The sequence below is a fragment of the Xenopus laevis genome, chromosome 2S (genome assembly GCF_017654675.1).
Source record: "Xenopus laevis strain J_2021 chromosome 2S, Xenopus_laevis_v10.1, whole genome shotgun sequence".
Classification (NCBI taxonomy): Eukaryota; Metazoa; Chordata; class Amphibia; order Anura; family Pipidae; genus Xenopus; species Xenopus laevis.
The window spans coordinates 118337694-118355033 of NC_054374.1; positions in this window are offsets into that span (position 1 = coordinate 118337694).

Below are 17340 nucleotides of genomic sequence, written 5' to 3' on the forward strand. Positions count from 1 at the left end.
ACATAGTTAAATTGGATTGAAAAAAGACAAAGTCCATCAAGTTCAACCCCTCCAAATAAAAACCTAGCATCCATACACACACCCCTGGGCAGGCCTGGACTGGGAGTCCAAATAGGCCCTGTCATTCCAAGTATACAGAGGCCCAAACATCCTCCTACCAGCCCAAACGGCCCCCTACCAGCCCACTATATGTTAACTTTCTATGGAGCCATACAGCAGCCCCTCTGGCATTTGCCAGAACCCACAGATTGCCAGTCCGGGCCTGCCCCTGGGGTGTGGGCATGGACCCTATTCGAACCTACTCCTGAATGCTCACTTCCCTCTCTGGTGTACAATCACCTCAGGGATGAAGCCCACACTATTACTCCTTGTTGTAATAGGCTGTCCATGCTCGCTAGCCATCTCTATCTTTCATTACTAAGTGAACTCACTGGTCACTACCATCCGCTAGCTAGCCTTCACAGCACCAACCTTCCCAGGGGTCTGGCCACTTCGGTCTGCTGCTGCTTCTTGATGTTACAGGCCAAAAAGAGGAGGTGCATCAGCAAGGCACTGTCTTATATAGGCTCAATGGTGGACTTAGCGCCACCTGCTGGCTGCACTACATAAAAACGTAACTATTTACATAATAAAACCAAATTCTTTTTTATTTCACTCCTTTACATTTATAATTTCCTGAATGGTCCATTCCAACATCAGAGTGCAGCGCTGATAAAGTTACTGCAGTTTAATCTGATGCATTCTATAGTGTGTTTGTACTATAGGCAATCTAGTATGCAGAGACAGATGTATCACTGAAAAACTACTTTGAATATCTTAAAAAAAAAGTCTGTGAATTAATTTCCTGATGCCCTTGCAAATTTTCATACAGTTAAATGTATAATTAATGTAAAAATGCTCAACTAGATAATATTGTGTTAAGTTTTCCTAATATAAATATTTAATTGCTTCAGTTCTAATATTTATAAACTAATGTGTGCATATTTTTTTAAATATGATTACAAGTCCCACGATCACAGATGTAGCAGATGTTCAGTACTTTGTATGCAACTGGCAGAAATGATTTGTATACTCTTTTTGATCACAGTTGCAATTGCTGTGTCCTAGTGGGCAAAAGTAGTTGTTTAGAAAGAAACTTACTGTTGTTATTCTAATACTGAGTACCACTTTAGAAACATCAGTCTCTCTGGGGAAAACTGCCTGGTTCCTGCTGAATAAAAAGCAGCTTCACAAGTATGGTATGTCATCTTCAAAATTCACTTCTCTTTCAGTTTATAGTTAGATACTTCTTCGTGAAGTTGAGGATTTCAATCCTTAAAGAAATAGCATCATCACACTATCTCTCTCTCTCTCTCTCTCTCTCTCTCTCTCTCTCTCTCTCTCTCTTTTTCTCTCTCTCTCTCTCTCTCTCTCATCTATATTGGATGGGTAATAATAATGGCCATAACAAAGGTCCTGCCTCAAACCAACTGCAGATATGGGTTTGATTTTGTTCAAGGCAGCATCAGCAGGGAGTTTGTACGTTTTCCCTTTCTGGCATGGGATTCTTCAGTTTCCTCCCACAGTCCAGAAAGAAAGTATCATGTGTTTTATGCTTTATTACTGCACTATTTTCAACATAAATCGTTTTCTATTGTTCAACCAAATGACTGAAGAATGTTGTCCCAGGTGAGCTCTTTAGTAGTTGACGTATGTAACTGTAACATTTTAGGACAAATTAGGCCATGTTTTTATCTGATGAGAAAAATGTATCTTCTAATTCAATTCCTATAGATTTCTATTGAGTTTTAATTAGATAAATCAAGAGATACGTTTTCATACAATTGAATTTGGCCCATTGTCTTTTCTTAGGTTTAGAGAATTTATGGACTGTAAAAAATACACATAACATTTACAGAAAAACAGGAAAACATTGCAAATGATAGGGAAATAGATAAGTGTTGTTACCACCAAAAAGTAGGACAACACCGTATGTGGTTCACACTATACCTGTTTGCACCTACTTTTTGTGTTCACTTGCTTCATTTATAAACATAAAAACAGTGGGTAAATTAATTTGAAAAATTGCTAGATTTTCTGTAATTACCGTATATACTCGAGTATAAGCCGAGGTACCTAATTTTACCTACGAAAACTGGGAAAACTTATTGACTCGAGTATAAGCCTAGACACAACTACAGCCCTGTCTCCCAGCAGCACACATTCCGCCAAAGCGACCCCCCCAGCGATCAACCGGACTTCTTTGCAAAGTTGATGGTGACTTTGAATGCCAAATGGATTACTGTGTGCATTGTCCCACTGTCCCACTACCATGTGCAGAGGGTGCTGTGTGATATTGCCATCACTGTTAATCCTTCATATAACCAACAGAGGGCGCTGTGTGATATTGCAGTCACTGTTATTCTTTCATATAACCAACAGAGGGCGCTGTGTGATATTGCAGTCACTGTTATTCTTTCATATAACCAACAGATGGCGCTGTGTGATATTGTAGTCACTGTTAATCTTTCATAAAACCAACAGAGGGTGCACTGTTATTCTTTCATATAACCAACAGAGGGTGCTGTGTGATATTGCAGTCACTGTTATTCTTGCATATAACCAACAGAGGGCGCTGTGTGATATTGCAGTCTCTCCCCAATCGAACAGTTGGTATAGGAATGATTAAAAGTGACTGAAATCTCAGCTACTGCCAGCTGACTCGAGTATAAGCCGAGGTAGACTTTTTCAGCACATTTTGGATGCTGAAAAACTTGGCTTATACTCGAGTATATACGGTATGTTTGTATTACAGTTTTTTTCACAAAAAAATCTGGTGCTGGTGCTGGTAAATAAAACACATTTTGTTCAGGATTTGGCGTGAAAACTCTGACTTTTTCATATTATTGCCCGGATACCACGAAATCTTTGGATTATTGTACGAAACCCAGAGCAGATCTGCCATTAACTTCTACATGTCCTCAGCAGGCTTGAGACGGAGTACTTTTTTATTCTGACTTTTAACACCATCAGGGTTTTATAAATCACAACAAAATTCAAGTTTTTTTCTACCAAAAATGATGTTTTCCCCTTTAAAAGACCAACCAGAAAAAATAACCCCTAAATGGTTTGCTGTTAGTTGATCCTCTCTTTTAATTTGCTATGAAGCCTTAATTATAATGGTAAGGCATGCAAATATTCAGTAGACTGAAGAATGGTAGGATATGAAATGAAGCAGTATCTGACAGGCTCATAAAAGTTCTCCATACTGCTGCATGAGGAGAGGTGAACTTTTAGGAGGTTATTTATCAAAGTTCGATTTTTTATAGTCAGAGAAATCAAATTTTTTCAAGATTTTATTGTCTTTTCACGCACAAGATTTTTTTGTGAAAATACATTGATAAATACCACAAGGACTTTAGTAAATGACCCCCTAAAAGTACATTGATGTATGAAACTCAAACTTTTAATATTCCAGGAAACAAGACAACAGCATTTATGATGCAAACCATGAATTTATGTAACAACATTCTTTAAAAATATCACACCCGCCTGAATGAAATCGCTTGTCTATAATCTTTGGTTAATCCAATTAATCAGATGTAGAAGCAATCTATAACATCCAAGGGGTGTGAAAAAAACAGAACATTTAAATCCCTTTGCGGTTACCCTAAAGAGTGAAACAACAGAAGACGTACCTGCAAGCATGCATTTATATACTTCTGACACACTGGCATGCACCATGGCTTTACATTTAGGGGGCTGGTTGCAGAAACAAATGTACACCCACATTGAGAACAACACGCAAACACAGCAGTCCCAGCTTATACTGTTCTTATACTCCACTAAGCAACTAGAACTTTGTTTTGTAAAGAAAGTCCAGCTCGCCCTGAAATGTCAAAACTGCCTGTTCTCATGAAGCACTACTCCTCAATCCCCAAACACATCCTCCCGTCACGCTGAGTAGAAAGTGAATATGAGTGCAGCTTATATACTATTTTTAGCTACTAAAAACCTCCACATAAAGGCACAATGTTTGCCCAGGTGCAGCTTCCCATAGAAGATGTTTGCTTGTAAACAGATGACCAGCAAATACTCTCTTCAGATACTTGCTATAGATGATGAGGACTACAGCTAACCCTATATTATATAAAGCCCTAGACACTTGTTTAATATGCTTAACAGGTGCCTCCCTTCAGCGGCGATTCTGGGGCTGCTGCCGCCAGATGCCGCCCCCCTCTCCCACTCTGTGCTTGAAAATCAGCCTTGGAGTGGGTCAAAGGGGAGCAGCATCACTAGTGCATTGAGTGCAATATCGCTCTGCATGAGCGGAACCAAATTTCCGGGTTTTAACTCTTAAAGTTACAAGAGGTGGCTTTTTTTGCCACCCCTTGTAACTGCCCGCTCACTGCCACCTGAGGCAAGGCTCTCACCTTGCCTCATGGCTGGAACGGCCCTGCCTCCCTTGCTATTGCTTCACATATACCACCTTTGTATACCAGTAAAGCAGGAAGGGTCTGTCCTACATTTGAAAGGGAGTGCCTTGATTTATTTAAGTCATGTTCTATATGTCTATATATACTGTGTGTGTGTGTATAAAATGTGTGTTTATATATATATATATATATATATATATATATATATATATATATATATATATATATATATATACTACACATTTAACCCCAGCACTCTAATATATAGGGAAAACTTATGTTTGCACAACTTAAAGTTAACATTTAGTTACAACGTTTGTACAAAGTATGCATAAGCTGACGCGCCCCGTCAAGGCAGTGTCCATGTGTCAGTCCTATCTAAGTGAAAAAAGAGAATATTATCTTTGGGGGAGAAAGACCATACCTGCTTTTCTCTTTGTTTGGCTTGATCTCTTCCAAAGACCATTAGGTGGGGGTTGGGAGAGCAGGCATTTTGAAGTGAGAGCCACCGCCCCATAATACAGAACACACTAGAATGCAGCTCATGCCTTTTTATTGGGTGCATGTAGGTGTGACTTGTAATACATACTACACACTAAACCCCAGCACTCCAATATATAGCCCCAAGGGATATATATATATATATATACACCCTATAACAAAACTGCAACTATGTCAGGACTGCCATAAGTATCCGACGGCGCTGTTTACATTCCCGGCGGTCACAGAGAAGATCCAAGATGGCGGCACCCATGCTGAACACATGGCTGCAGCGTCGCTGCATGATGTTGTCATCACTGGTGCCAGGATCTCGTCATAAAAGGGCGCCCAAAACACTGTGACGGCGCCCAAGAATTGAATTTGCTGCCATTGATCCTGTTTGTGTTTCCTGATTTCTGCTCCCAGCCTGATTCCAGCCTGTTTCCAGCTCCTAGTCTGTTTCTAGCTCCCAGACTGTTTCCTGCTCCTGCCTTGGTTCTGACCCCCTGCCTGAACTCTTGTTATTTGATTCTGATCTGCTTGACCTGTTTACTCCTGCCTGTGACCACTACTACTAATTCTGCTTAACCCTTCAGATACGGCGACCTTGCTCCCTCAGGAGACCTTCCTCCTTGATTCAGACTACCTCCCTGGAGGGAGCTCCCAGCTCCCTGACAAACTACTATAATTGTAACACCATTAATATAGCAGAAACAGAAATATAAATAACAGAAATGTGCTGATCAGTTATGTGGCATGATATGCTTGACATGCGGTGCTTAGACATGGATATGGGTTTTTAGTGTTATAGATATGACTTGTATGTACAGTAACTAGAGAACATGCCATCTCTATAAAGCAGGACTCCTAACAGAAGAACATTTTAACCATAAAAACCACTCCACCCTGTTCTATGTTCCACCCTGTTTCTCAAATAAATTCAATAAGTTACCTTTGATTCAATTAAAATCAGTTTTCTTGACTGGCCACCTTACTACTCCTGTTCGGATACAGGTGGGCTGGTGTTAATAAAGTAGGGTGTGCAATGGTACTCTTGTGCAGAAAGAAAGTGCTGATTTTCTGTTGAAAAACAAACCATTACTTGTACTCCCTGTGGGCGGCACATTCCCCCCTCTGCCTTGATGAAGTTAAAGCTAAACATCAGCACCATCAGCATCAGAAACCTTTCCAAATGTTTACAGCATTAACTTGCAAAGCAAACTTTAAAACAGCAAGGCTTAGTTATATTATTAAGTATTTCTAAGCAGCCAATGGAATGATTAGAACCTCGGCTAGGAATGACAAGTATTATCAACAAAAATTAATCAGCCGCATCTTTTAGTGAACTCAATTAATAATGTGCAACAACAGGGTCTCTCTTCTTAAAAGGAAAATTAATTAGTGAAGGGAAGGTCACTCGGAGACACTGACATCACTCATCACAATTCTCTGGCAGCTCTAATTATTTGTCTTCCAGGCTTGGGTGATCAAAAATTATAGCAATACCTGGGCAACGTTTTGAGAAAGCATTGTGCATGGCTCTTTTAATTAGACTTGGTATGTGATTAATGCATTGGCAGCATTTAGTTCAGCCTCTTAACATTGACTGACTTCATTTTATCCAACTGTACTCCTCAAGAAGGATCTATTAGACTTAAGCTGTAATTAATGTGCTTCTTGTTAAGTATCTTTTCTTTTAACCCCAGTGATGTTGAGGGATACTGTAAATTTAAGATGTACAACTTCTGGGAGGCCTCATATTGGACATACATTTTCTTTTAATTTTTGTCATATTTTTGTATGTAAAAAGATTTATATGACTTATTGAAAGCAACACATTGTAAAAACAAAATAATGTTTTGCAATTTCAGCAATCTGGTTGCTAGAGTCCAGATAACCCTAGAAACTGTTCATTGATTTGATCTTTTCAGACCCTGTCATATTGATATTCCAGTCTCTCATTCAAATCAATGAATGGTTTCTAGGGCAATCTGGAACCTAGCAACTGCATTGCTGAAATTGCAAAGTGGACAGCTGCTGAATTTGAATAAAAAGTAGCAATAACAATACAGTCTACAGTAGTCTTGCAGATAAATAGTTTTTTTAGATGGGGTCAGGGACTCCCATTTGAAAGCTGAAAATAGCAAATAAAAAAAACTATAAAAAAAAGAAAATGTTCAATTGAAAAATTGCTTAGAACTATTTATATTTATACATCTCAAAAATATCAGAATGTATGCCAATATATATATATATATACTGGGTAGCTGGTGCACACGGCAAACAATCCAATGCCCGTGTGCTGGTTTACAACAATCACTTAGTCCGCTCAAAAAAACCGCATCAACCAGGTCTTAGTATAAAAAATCAAATATTCAAAATTTATTGTCAACGTTTCGGCTCCATAGATTGAGCCGTCTTCAGGACACAAAGAGCTGTGTACAAACATCCAAATTTAAACCCCCCAGAGCCCGCCAAAACGTGAGAGTGACGTATGTGCTCATGGTAACCCCCATAGTGACGTATTAGGTACATAGATTGTTATTTAAACAGTAACATATTTACAACCATAGTTAACCCTCTGTACAGCAGAGTATGTGCACCAACGTGATCGGGGAAATCCCCGCATTTTACTAGTGATAATCCATCGTGCTGTCATATATACAAATAGACAATAAAATCAAAGCCTCGTATGCCCCCAGCTTGCCCTAACCGGGGAAGCGGGGCAGTGATCATACACCAGGCTGTCAGGCATCTGATCGGCGCTTACCTTAGTCCATGTCGCCTCTCTTGTGCAGATACGGAGGGTGTAGGAGAAGAGCAGTCATGCTGAACCCTGTCTGTGCCTTCCAACCTGTCGCAAGCCACTTACTGTTTTACAAGCGCTACATAGATGATCTCTTGCTATTTTGGGGTGGGACCGAGACTGAACTGTGCACATTTATGAATACCCTAAACCAGGGCCGGACTGGGAGAAAAAAGCAGCCCTGGCAAAAAAAATCAAAGCAGCCCACTTCAGGTATTGGATTGGTTATCTGGAAACCCATTTTTCAGAAAGCTCCAAATTAGGAAAGGCCGTCTCCCATAGACTCCATTATATGCAAACAATCCAAATGTTTAAAAGATTTAATTTTCTCTGTAATAATAAAACAGTAGTTTGAGCCAAACTAAGATATAATTAGTCTTTATTGGGAGCAAGTTTTTTTAATCCATTCCTTGGACACAATTATACAGGGGAATATTAGATAAAAACCTGTGAACAGATGCCCGAAGCCTGCCATGTCCTGCATAGAAAACTGCACATAGATAGTTAGAATCTCAGCTGCCATAAAGCAGGGCAAGACTGCTGTGAATAATTAAACTGTGCAGTGATATTATCAGTATTATGACATAACAGAGTTGACGCGTTTCATGGCGTCTTGCCACTTCCTCAGAAGCACAGGCATAAGCATAGACCTAAGCATCTGAGGAAGTGGCGAAACGCCACGAAACGCGTCAAGTGTGGGGGAGAAGTCATATCCACATAATGTACTGATGATTTTAAAGGATATCTAATAAAGAATGTTTTAATTCCTCCTAACCACTGTGTGCTCCATATCGCTATTGCTACACATATATCTGTAGGACACGAGACTGCTTGTAATTTGTTACTACACAGGCGCAAATGAAGAATTCTTTCCCAAAAATAAACTAAAAACACTTTTTTCTAACATATAAGGCAACATTTATAAGATTAATAGACAGCTAACTCACACACAGTGCAGATTTCAAAATGTACATGACCTATAACTTTAGATGAACAGTATTATACATAGATATATATATATATATATATATATATATATATATATATATATATATATATATATATTTTTTTTTTTTTTTTTATTCATGTCAGTATCACTTTAAGTAGCAGGTAGTAGTTGTTCTTACCTGCCCTTTCTCTGTACAGTTGGAGGGGGGGGGGCAAGGGGGGAAATGCAGAACAGCAGCAGAAAATTCAATCCTTCCCTTCATCCCTTCATTGGAGCGTTTGAAAAGCACTGCAAAGTTTTCCCCGTGCAGCTCTTCAGTTTCCGGCTCACTTCTGCTGCGCGCCCTCTACTGGTAGGAAATGTTAGTGCGGGTCCTGCAAAATGACATTTCTCTCTTCATCCAAGCGCAAGGGCCCTGCGCACAAGAGATCGCACAGTCGCACACTGTCAATGCGGCCCATTTACACGGCATGGGCAGCGGCCCAACGGGCATTTGCCCGTATTCACAAATGGCCAGTCCGGGCCTGCCCTAAACTCCATTGACTCCCCTATAAAATTAACGATGACCTATGATAAACAAAGGGTTAACTATCTAGATATAACCATCTTCAGACTGGGAGAGGGGGTTGGGACCACGTTATACAAGAAAGCCACAGATAGAAATAGCCTTATACAAGCAGGTTCACATCACCCCCCGCACATGTCCCGAGGGGTCCTCTATTCCCAATTTCTGCGAGTTATTAGGAATAATTCTAACACAGAGACTGCAACAAAACAACTTGATGACCTGGCCTCCCAATTTGAATCTAGGGGCTATCCGGCAGGGCTCATAAAAGAACAGCTACAGAAAGCGAAGGGGAAGTCCCAGGAGGAATTATTGACAGTAAACAAAGAAAAGAAACCAACCCCAGACTTCATTTTCACGACTTCTTGGACTACTATCAGTGGACAACTCAAGGACTCCCTGACTAATAGATGGGAGATCATCAACTCAGATCCACATCTCCCCTTTCTTAACAAAAAAAGGCCCCTACTAGCCTATAGACGAGGTCGCAATCTGGGGGATTTGCTAGTGGTTAAGGATGTGCTCCCAGAACAAAAAACCAGAACTACATGGCTGGACAGACCTTTGAAGGACGGCTGCTATAAATGTGCAGGTTGCCTAACCTGCAGTGGGATGTCACAGGGAACTTTCTTCACTCATCCAAGGACAGGAAAAAAGTTTTCCATCAGGCACAGACTATCATGCCTCTCAGAGTATGTGATTTACATAGCATGGTGCCCTTGCGGCCTTTATTATGTAGGCAAAGCCTCGACGACATACAGGGAACGTATGAATAACCACAGGTGTGCTATCCGAACAGCCCTCTCTACGGGCAGAGCGGATCAACCTGTGGCGAAACATTGGTTAAAATTGGGACACTCGTTGCCCCAGTTCAGACATATGCTAATTGACCATATTCCAACCCCGAGAAGAGGGGGCAATAGGGGTTTATTGTTGTTACAAAGAGAATCCAGATGGATCTACAAATTGGATGCTCTAGCGCCAAAAGGACTAAATGAGACTCTTCCGATGTCTCCTTTCCTGTAAACCTGGGGCTGTTTGTATAATGCATTGGTTTTCTCCCAAGAAGAGTTTTTTTGAACTGTTGGTGCTCCTGTCTTACCCTAACCCTCCCGCCCCCCTCTCCTTTTTCTCCCCAACCAGGCAAGCCAATAATGACAGGACATTGAATCTGGACTGCCAAATGGAAGTTTATTGGTTTACACGACATTGATGGAACTCTATAGCCTTCCTGAGGCTACAGTCAGCAAAACGATACAATGATGCTAATCTGCATGTCATTTCACCAACATAGTGACTATGTATACTTTTTCTCTTACAGTTATGTTCATTGATAGTGTCCTTATTAAGATATTCCTAAGACAATGGACATAGTGTTGTACAAAGGGTAATCTGTTTTCCCTGTGATGGATAAGCAACTCCAAGATCAAAGAACTTTTACCATGGCACTGAGCCTTTACTTTTTTGACAATATCATTAACTGTTTACCACCCCCCTTTTTTTCCTTTTTTTCCTTCTTTTATATTTTACTTTATTTGGTTTTTGTTATCCTGACTTTCTAACATTTTTTGTTACAGTCGTCTTTGTTACAGTTTTTTTGTTACAGTTTTTCTGTTACAGTTCGCTGTTTTACTCCCAATTTTTCTTCTTCAGGCGTTTTGATACCGATGGCTGTAAAGTGCATCTGGCGCTAAGTAGGGTATGGGCCTCTTGCAGAAGGTCGGTCGGTGTGTAGCAGGATCTGTTGAAAAAGTTTAACATGATTTACTTGTACACAAGCTCAGAGTGCGCTAAGATAGCAACGGATACCACCCCCCCTTATCCACCAACATACCATGCCCAGGTGACATCACACATCCGCACTGCAAATAGAATTATGCCAATTAGCCAGCTGGCGGGTCTCCTCCGTTGGTGGGAGTCTCGCCTAGCGGTTCGGGCACGAAACAACCCAGTCAGGGTTAATATGGGAGTACTGTGCGGTGTGCCCAATGAGAAGCGGACAGGATTGATGCGGTCCAATGGGGTGCCGGTATTCCGTGTGCGGCTGGTGCCGCAAGCGCTGGAACTTCTGGCTTGCGACAGGTTGGAAGGCACAGACAGGGTTCAGCATGACTGCTCTTCTCCTACACCCTCCGTATCTGCACAAGAGAGGCGACATGGACTAAGGTAAGCGCCGATCAGATGCCTGACAGCCTGGTGTATGATCACTGCCCCGCTTCCCCGGTTAGGGCAAGCTGGGGGCATACGAGGCTTTGATTTTATTGTCTATTTGTATATATGACAGCACGATGGATTATCACTAGTAAAATGCGGGGATTTCCCCGATCACGTTGGTGCACATACTCTGCTGTACAGAGGGTTAACTATGGTTGTAAATATGTTACTGTTTAAATAACAATCTATGTACCTAATACGTCACTATGGGGGTTACCATGAGCACATATGTCACTCTCACGTTTTGGCGGGCTCTGGGGGGTTTAAATTTGGATGTTTGTACACAGCTCTTTGTGTCCTGAAGACGGCTCAATCTATGGAGCCGAAACGTTGACAATAAATTTTGAATATTTGATTTTTTATACTAAGACCTGGTTGATGCGTTTTTTTTGAGCGGACTATATATATATATATATATATATATATATATATATATATATATATATATATATATATATATATATATATATATATATATATATATTTACAACCTTACGATCTAACACGTGTTTATTTCTTATTTCTGGTGTGATGCTTTGACACTCAGTATATACAGTGTATATCTGAAAAGGCAAACATTCTTACATTTGGAATTACTTATGTTCGGTATTACTGATTAGTATGTTTATTTCACTGACTAGCAGTGCCTTGCTTTATAAAATTGAAAGCAATCTTCAGTATACTGAATATAAGAGCTGGAAGAGCTAAGCAGAGGCTTTGTTATGTGTTGTGTTATAAGGTAGATTTCAATAAGGTATAACTTTTACCTTCTTTAAGGACAAATATTATGCAATTCTCCCAAAGACCACAGACAGCTCTTTGATTTTGCCAGTAGAACAGACTGAACATAGTTCCCTTGACACTACTTTCTACTTTAATTTGTGTTTTCCAGAAGGTGGAACTGCTCAGGTTATTTTTACAGGAGAGAAATATTTTAGCAACTAAATATGCATTTAGTACCAAAAGCTCTGATTTATGTTAAGTTGTCCTGTAACTAACTTAATGAAGATTTAATTTTACAAAGTACTTCACATGGACAATCATTGCTTTTTTTTTCTTTTTAGATTTTTTGGGAACGTATGATAGATGCCTAATGCCATTGTTACAGATAAAGCCTTTTTGTTATATCAGAACCTTGTAAGACCTTACACCACAATAAACCATCATAAACAAGACCAATACGTGACACGTTTTTCATGGGGAAATCTGCTTGACACCAGAAAGGGTTGAGAATGTAGTTAAGGCAAAAAGGTATGTGTGTCTGTGATGGCTTTAATATGTACATGTTCACAACTTTCAATCAATAACTCAAAGTCAGAGATAAATTTAAAGGTTATCGCTGTTCACCCGCTGAAAATGTGTCCTATTAGTAAAGATTTATTATGAATGTGTGTATAACTTTATTTGTAAAGAGCTGTTAAGGAGCCACAGAGCCATACAATGCATAAAAGTACAATATAAATTAAAGTACAATATAAAAAAGTAAGCAATAAATACAATAAATTTACACAGTACACAGAGTTTATAGAGCTTCAAGTTAAGTGCTGTGTGGTAAGAGACACAGTGGGAAGGTGGAGTTGGTGGGTGGCTAATATATAGGCACAAATGGGAGGGGGGGAAAGTGCAATAGGGTCCATTAGGTACCAGGACTAGACAAATGTTCTAGTGCTCCAAAAGGTAGACTTTTTTAGTGAGAGAGGATTCCTTAAGGAGGCAGCGGAGGTGGCAGTGGATGTGGATGGTGTGAAAAGAAGGAGTCTCTGAGAGGAGCAGAGAAGAATACCAGGAAAAGTGAGACAAGTGAAGAAATGTAGTGAGGAACAGAGGAGTGAAGGGCTTTGAATGTTAGCAGAAGGATTTTATAAGCTATCCTTTTCTTAACAGGCTGCCATGCTGAGGATTGTAGTTGGAGTTGAACAGGTTCTCTCTTAGGAGAGAGCAGGAGGATCCTGGTAGCAGAGTTTAAGATTGATTGGAGGGGAGAGAGATGGGAGTCAGGAAGACAGGTTAGTACGACATTGCAATAGTCTAAACAGGATAATGGCAATTATTTGTGGATAGAATCCACTTTGCTTTCAAAGAAGTCAGCAAAGTCCTGGAGGGTATGTTCAGATGTAAATGTTTCATTTGTAGAGGGATGGAGTAGTGACTTGAATATGGAAAACAAACACTGTGAGTTGGATTTATCATTGTTTATGAGTGTACTATAGTACTCTTATTAAGCCTGGGAAAGTACAGTACCAAAGCAGGCCATAAGAAATTTATAGTAGAGGAAATCCAATTTTGTACGTGATTTCGTCCACATTTATTAGAATATTTGACTCTAGTCTCTAACTTTAGAAACATATTGGAATATTAATTTCTACTTGGATAACTTTGACTAACACTTCTGCTAGTACTGATAGATATAGGGGCACATTTACTAAAGGGCAAATTGTGTTTTTTTGGTGAAAATTCGCCAAAATGACAATTTACAGGCGGAGAAGACAATTCACTTGCGAAAAAGCTCAGCACTAGAGAACTTTCACGCCGTTTTGCCAGGCAAATTTTTGCTATGGGAATGATTGTTAATCCTCAAGTTTAGCAAAGTGTAAACTTTACAATATGTTACCCTTTTCTCTAAAGCCTACTTTGCCTTGTTCAACCTGGCAAATTGTTAAGGTGAAGCTACATTCTCAACCTTTCTATGTCAGTGACATCATATCCTGTATTCAAAAAAAGTCATAAATAAGAAAAAAACACTGGCATTTTTTCATATTTTAATGTGGGATTACATTTAAAAATTCATGCCACATTTGTTTTAGGGTAGGCTCATTTTTAGGACAATAGAGAATCTCTTTTGTCTTTATTTTGCTTCCTTGGACATTTTTAATAATAAGTGGCTACTTCCAGCAATTTCAACATCACTCATAAAAACATAAGTATGTTAAAGGAAAACGATACCCCCAAATTAATACTTAAAGGAGAAGGAAAGCCAAACAACTAAACTACCTTCACTTTGTTCTCCTCCTGAAACGCAGCAGTAAAAACGCTGAAGTCAGTGCTGAATCTGTGCACAAGCGTTCGTAAGTTTCGCCCCTTATATGAGATTGCCGCAGCCATTTTCAAATAGGTGCGTCACTTCCGCCTTGCGCTCCGTCGTTAATGCGCATGCGCCTCCTTCATGACCCACATCATGGCAACATCATTTACATGTATTGAGTACACTGGGTTAGACAAGACGTATGAAGACGTTTGAAGTCAAAATAAAAAGTGTCTTTTTCTTTATGCCTTAGTACAGACCTCAGTCAGACAGACCCGACCCTTTGCTACCTTTTGTAAAGCTCCCCTCCTCAGCTCCTGCGCTCGCTCACTGACAGACTGTAAATTAAAACCAGGAGCTTCAAAGCTTCCCCTAGTTTCCTGGCAAAGGGGAAACTGCATCTGCTATTGGAGTTCTGATTAATGAGGCCGGGGCAGAGAGGTCAGCGATGATGCGCGGCTGTGTCACGTGACCGCATCGTCATCGCTACACAAGGAAGAGAAAACACTCGTGCGCATGCGCAGGGTACAGATGGAAGCTAATGCGCATGCGTTTTTCATACATGTCTATACTTTTACAAAAATTGATTTAAGCAAAAAGATTTATTGAAAAAGTAATGAGGGAATGCTTGATGGTAACTATATCTACTATACATTGTCAACGCTTAGAGCTTAAGTTTTTTTTTTTGGCTTTCTTTCTCCTTTAAGCAACAAATAGTTTACATCATATTAAGTGGCCTAATAAAGAATCTTATCAAACTGGAATATATATTAAGTTAAATATCGCCTCTTTTACATCTTTTACCTTGAGCCACCAATTTGTGATGGTCAGTGTGCTGCCTCAGAGATCACCTGACCAGAAATACTGTAACTCTGAGACAGAACTGTGTCAATTAATTGGCTCATGTGACCTAATACTTGTATAGTATGTTTGGTTTGTTTGTGCAGTGTGAATTGTAGGATCCCATGGGTGGCCCTTATTTCTTATAATGGAAATTTCCTATTTAGAATTACCCAATGGCACATATTACTAAAAAGTATTTTATTATGAAAATGGTTTACTTACTTGAAGCAGGGTTTTACATATGAGCTGTTTTATGCAATATATTTTTATAGAGACCTACATTGTCCCGGGATATAGTTTTCCTTTAATTTAGAGAGAGATGTAACTGTAAACAATTACAGAATAAAGAAGAACCAATGACTCAGTGAGGATCATCAGCAATGTCAGACAAACCAGCTGGGCTTGGGCTATCACTGTAGGAACCTAGCTGTAAAAATGGTATAGGGCTTGGTAGTCACACAGTGGAGCTGTACGCCAAAAGATCACACCAAAGTTTGGATCCTTTATAGTGACAGTGATTAAATTAATGATTAAAGATTGATAGGGAACTTTGAGTTGCTATTTAATATTTGGAACTTTTTAATTAGAAACCATTCACATTGCTGGAAAACACAGTTATTTACCTGGCTCCAGTAATAGGTGATTTTTAAAAGCATATTTACCAAATGGTGAACTCTAACTCACCCATTGATACATGCTTTTCTAAAAATCCCATAGGAATGAACAGAAAGTGGGTGAGTTTTTCTATGGTGAGCTGCCCCTTGGTGTTGATATTTACATTCCAGGAACACAGTAACCCAGACAGTTCAACAACGATTTCAGTACTAATTTTTTGAAGCATTATAGATAATATAAATAAAAGAGAATAAAGAGAAATAGATATTTGTTTTCTTTATTATGATATACTGATGGTTGATTTACTACCTACAACTCCAGTGAAGCACCGCCTTATGTCTTAGTCTAACAGTGGTACAGACAGGGGCACTTTGCATGTTTATGTTTTATGTGAATGCATATGTGATTTGTTTCTGTGAGTCTATTTTGTTCCTATTTTGCACCTAAAAAAAATAGATGGAAATTGAAAGGCTGAAGTCAAATTAAAATGGTGATATGCATGAAAATCAGCTAAATACCTTGAGCTGCTAATGACAAAATTCAGCTGACAACAGGCGAAAACCAAATAAGATGGCACATGGAAATTCTCATTGGAAATTCAAAAGACACAATAAGTTAACAGTTTGCATATTAATAATGCTTCTTGCTACTAAAATGGAAACTGCCACGACTGTCCCTCAAGAGCAGGCAGTAATTGCTAGCATAAAGTTGTAGGTGATTAAGGAAACAAATCGCTTTTAGAGTAGAACATCTTAAGCATTTGTTTTATAAATAAGGTGAAAATGCATATGCTTGAATGCATCTTTTCCTTTCAGGTAGTCTGTGTTGTGATTGGGGGGGGGTACTGATGCAAACAAATTGTACTTAGTTATAATTTAAAATATGTGTTTGTAGTTGTAATTGTTGAAAACCTCATAAAGCTTTTCTGACCCTCTTTAATGTTTAAGGTTTAAGGTTAATGTGGCTTCTCTGAAAATAAAAGATTGCAAAGATGTGTTAAATATAGAAAGCAGGTAAAATATCTGAATAAAAAAATTTGTAATGTTAACTAATGTTTAATACTGGATTCTTTTTTATTTCACAAAAGAGTTGGCCAGTGTTTTTTTTACTATAAAATATTGCTATGGGTCTGCTTCTGCTGGTTTCCTAAATAAATGTAATAAAGGCAGTTTTATTTGTTTAATACTAATGCTGCTCCATAACTTTCCAGTACAAAATGACTGCTGGGAAACTGGCACTGAAGTCTTCAAATATAGATTGCTCTGATTACTGCAGGTATGGAAACACTTGAAAACATGTTATCCAGGCAGTTCAGAGAAATTTAGTAACATCTGGAAATTGTGGATAGACATAGACCCCAATGTGTGACCACCCTAAACAAAGTCCCTTTGATGCTGAACATGTGTCAAATTAAAACATATCATCTGGTTG